Here is a 4,968-nt window from a genome sequence, read left to right on the forward strand (position 1 = left end):
TCATCCAAGTCTCCAAAGTGTCTCAACCCTACCAGTTGTTCTGCAATAGAAACTTATGGTGTCCGCTAGAAAAAAGATTTACTACCAGGGAAACCCTCTGTGTAGGCTGACTCTGTCTATAAGGTGACCTCTCAGCAATGGGTTTTCATGTAGAGAAGTTGTTGTTTGAAGAATGGCACTATACTTCTGCTCTACTTAATGGACAATATACAAAGCCATTAGGATGGAGGGATGAAAAGCCTAGAGGCACCAGAACTGCAAGATGCCAGGAAACACTTTTGGGATTACGAGGGTGACAGTAAATCCTTCAAAAATATCCTTAAATTGTGTATTGCAGGATCCGAACTCCTTAGCCCTTATCCTGGCCTTGATATAACAGAATGGTGAGAAAAATGCTTGTTGTTTTCTGAGAAACAATAAAAATGGTTTGAAGAGGCACTCAGAACAATTGATGTAACACAGGATAACATCTTTTTTCCTCCTGTCCCAGACTCACACATATCGACAACACTCATGGCAGCCTTATTTTCCCAGAGTAAAAATTATTGTGGCATCTGAATCAATGTTCCAGGCTAACGTCCTTGAATAAAATCTTCATCTCTTATGTCAAAAGATATTCTCCTTTCAAAATATATTCTTTTTTCTTTTCCCATATAAAATGAAATATAATCTCAAGTTTTCTTCTCCTCCATTTAAAATGACCTGTAAAATAGGAGTCTATCTGCTTAAAATGATCAAATTATGGGAGAATGAAGCATTGAAATAAGCATAAGAAAACCTGTACTGGAAGACATGCCATGTCATTGTGTTTACAAAGCTCGATTGATGAAATAAATGCCAAGGTAAGCACAATGTCAATGTCAAGATGTGTAATTAATGTAGTGGGATCAGATGTCAAAGGTAAAGGTTCTGCAGTAATTTACAATTGCTACCAAGTCTGTGAATAAATCATAGTTTGATTTATCCAGGCCTCTACTACAAACAAATAGTGAAATGATCATAAAAAGATCTGAAATCACATTCTACCATGATTTAAGAGGATAATGTGGGATATGCATGAAGTGTATTATTCTTAAGTTGCAAATAATGACAATGATCACAAAACCCATCCTGTAACCTCAGTTCAATTTAGAAATGAGGCAAAGACATAAGAAAGCAAAGGGAAATGCACATGCAATTGTCTCTTTTGTATAGTTGGATCATCAAGAAAAATCAAAAGATGAAGAAAATCTGACTGGATTGATGGAATTTATACTCTTAGGGTTTACTGATAAAACCCCATCTACAGTGGTTTCTCTTTAGATTGTTTTTGACCATCTATATTTTTATCCTGCTGAGCGATGGCATCCTATTCCTAATAACAAAAGTAGATCCTGCTCTCTAGAGTCCAATGTATTTTTTCCTGGTTAATTTTTTCCTTCTTGGAATTCTGTGATTTATCAGTAATTGTTCCCAGAATTCTGATGAATCTTGGGACCAAGAGAAGAAGAATCCCCTTAGTTGCTTGTGCCACATCGATGTGGGTTGTCCTTATGCTTGGAACCACTGAGTGTTTACTTTTGACAATGATGGCCTATGACCACCTGTAGCCATTTGTCACTCTCTGCATTAGCCTCTCATCATGAACCACAGAGCCTGGACTAAGCTGGTGATTGTCTCCTGAATTGTTGGAATTGCAGTTCAGATTGGGAGGACATATAAGAATTTATTTTTGCCTTTCTGTTGATCTAACCAAATCAACCATTTCATCTGTGACATTATCTCTGTATTCACACTGGCATGGGTGGTCACCTGTGAAAATGAGATGTTCATCTATATGGTCTATGTTCTTTAACATTGTTTCCTTTCTATTGATACTTGGTCCTGCAGTAAAATCATCACCACCAGCCTGAAGTTGCCTTCAGCCACAAGTCAAGCTAAAGCCTTCTCCACAGGCTTATCTTATCTCATGGTTGTGGTATTATTCTTTGGATCAGCTACTGTGACATACCAAAGACCCAAGACAAGTCACCCAGTGGGAATGAGAAAGGTGTTTATTCTTTTCCACACAATTCTAATGCCAATGCTTAATCCCCTGATATATAAGAAACAAGGATGCCATAATGGCACTGAGAAAACTGTTATGAATATAGTTCACATCTTTAAAGAATGTTTCTAATATATCAGAATTGCTTTATATTTTTAATAAATTTTCAACTTCTAAATATATCTGTCTTTCCATACAGTAGTAATTATTCCTAATTTTTAAAAAATGCCTGTACTGTTCAGAGATTTAAAATTTTGTAAGTAATAAGTGTATAAACATATTACAAAAGATCCCATTATAATTCTATAATTTCATTGTTTAATGTCCTCTCTGATTAACATTTTTTTCCTGGCCTGGTTTAATTTAATCAGCTGTAATGGATACTCTAATATTTATGAAAAATCATATTCATTTCTATAAGAAAGTGTACAATTTTGAAAACTATTTTATTGTTTGTTGTAATTGCCAGTGCTGAGATGCTTACAATGCCACTGGATCCACAAGACTTCCCACCCACTGGTCTGTGATATTCCTTCCTTCCTTCAGTGTCATTGCATGTGTTTTGTGAGTCTGAAGAAGACTTTAGATTGGTATCGAACATGGGGGCTAATATCGGACTTATGGACTTGATCTGGACTGAGCTGGGATGTTTTCTTAATGTACAATTCCTCTTTATATAAAGTTCTTTCTTGTACACATATGAGTATCTATGAATTTGTTTCTCTAGCCAACCCTAACTAACACATTTTGGTACCTTGGGAGTGGGGTCCTCGAGAAACAAATCATAAAGATGGAGAGTGGATGTTTGTTTGACTTCTTTCTCATTGTAGTGTTTCTTCTTTGGCTAGCCAGAAGTCAGACATAGCCATTGAATTCACTGGGTTGTTTCCTGGAAAGAATATGGAAAGTTAAAGTTTTGATCATTTTGTTTGTTTTTTTGTCTTTGGTTATTTCTCTTTGAAATGGTGAAAATGAATGTGATTAATGTGTATTTTGAGCTCAAGAGTAGAAATCACCCCTTGAGTTTCTCAGAACCATGCTGCTTAGGGAAAATGACTGACAGAAGGCCAAAATGGCTGACTAAAAGCCTGGCTCTGGTTTGAAGCTGTTAGAGTCTTAATCCCATATTTTTACAGCAATAGAATAGTTAAGATAAGGATTAAGATAAGATTGATATGGATTGAATTTGACTGTTTAAAGAATTGAGTTTAGCATCTGCTTGTACTTTGTTTATATTGATTTCCTCTGCTTCTTATTGTTGATATAAGGATTTATAGAAATGATTATTGAGAACTATGAAAATAGACAGCTTGTAAACCCACTTGCCTTAATCCATTAAAATGTGATCTTTAAATGCATCTAAGACACCCCTGCAAAGAAGGCTCTGTAAAGATAGGCTCCAGCCATTGCTTTCAATCAGCAGCACATTTGCATTCCAAGAGACTTGTCTAGGGGGTGTTGACAGATTGAAGAAAGAGGAACTCTTTGGTTTTTTGAATCTTTAATTAGTGTTTTTTGTCGGAAGCTGGAAAAAATCTGAACCATGAAGAAAAATCCTCTCTAGGACTGCACATTACAGGAAGCCTGCGGGCAGGCTAAAATGCTTGCTAGGTGACCACCTAGATCCACTTGTTGAGTGGAAGTGGGAGAAATGCACAATAAAGAGATGGGCTGTGTCTGGACAACTACAGCCATGAACTAGGTTTACAGGAACTAGAGGAGAAGATGAGAGCATGTTGACTGGTCTGAAGTTCATGACCCAGCACAAGGGGGCTTGGGTTGTTGAGAATTTGTGAGGGGGACTTGGTCTAAATGCAAGGTGACCAATGGGCACCCTGGTGAGGCTAACTGAGGAAGCCCACAATGAGTTGACCAGTACACGAGCAGAAGAAAAGTTTTTCAGCCTGTGATCTGGAGCATATTGCTGTAGACTTTATGGATGTCCTGTCTTGATTTGACTTTGTTTATGGATGAGGATGAGGATCTCACAAGTTATCAACTGGAATGAAGAGTCTTCTCATCAAAGAATATGATTGTCTCCTCAGAGCACTGGTTAATGTAAGTGGCCAATATAGAAATTGGAAACCGAGAATAGGGAGGATAAAGGCATGAAGTGACTGACTTACAAACTTTCATAGGTGCTGCAATATATTCATAAGACTATGGGATTAAGGTGTAGGTGTTACTTAACTGCAATTGTCTGGCATAGGCTATTTTTGTTTCATTCCCTTACAGAATGTTATGTTTAAATCAGGGTGGCACATATTGAATTGTAAGCATTTTAGTTTTATCCTGTTAGGTACAGATATGATTTTATTATTGTTTATTTTCACAATGTATATGGCTAAAAATTGTATGAAAGTATCAAGTTGGCAAGGGGTTCTCTGTGGTAGTTATATAATTTCTTGTCAATTTGAAAAGATTACGAGTGAAGGGATGGAATTTAGCCTGTCAGGTCCCACCTTGATGACCTCATTTGGAGGTGCTAAGGAGATAAATAGCTCTCTGGAGGGAGAAGACTAGCTAACTCCCTGGGAGACATTGCAGCTAACAAGACACATGGAGCTATGCTAGTGCCCTGAGCTGGAGGAGCCATGTCGAGAACCCTGCCAGTGCCGCAATGCTTACAATGCTACTGGATCCACAAGACTTACCACCCACTGGCCTGTGATCTTCCTGCATTCAGCGTCATTACATGTGTTTTGTGAGTCTGAAGAGGACTTTATAGATTGATATCGGACATATGGGCTAATATCAGACTTATGGACTTAATCTTGACTGGGCTGGGATGTTTTCTTAATGTACAATGACAATAAAGCTTTTTCCTATACACATATGAGTGTCTATGAATTTGTTTCTCTCGTCAACCCAGACTAACACATTAATGGATGCGTGTTATTCATGCAAACAAGAAAGCAAAACAATAGATCTCTTTGCATGTG

At 37.5% G+C, this 4,968-nt stretch overlaps 1 pseudogene; it reads left to right on the forward strand.

Annotated features, from left to right (window-relative positions):
* The first annotated feature begins 797 nt into the window (after positions 1 to 797).
* LOC101661329 lies at positions 798 to 2,126 on the forward strand (annotated as a pseudogene).
* Positions 2,127 to 4,968: the final 2,842 nt, after the last annotated feature.

This window comes from Echinops telfairi, unplaced genomic scaffold (assembly GCF_000313985.2).
Source record: "Echinops telfairi isolate 266 unplaced genomic scaffold, ASM31398v2 ScPeMD7_60;HRSCAF=208, whole genome shotgun sequence".
Lineage (NCBI taxonomy): Eukaryota > Metazoa > Chordata > Mammalia > Afrosoricida > Tenrecidae > Echinops > Echinops telfairi.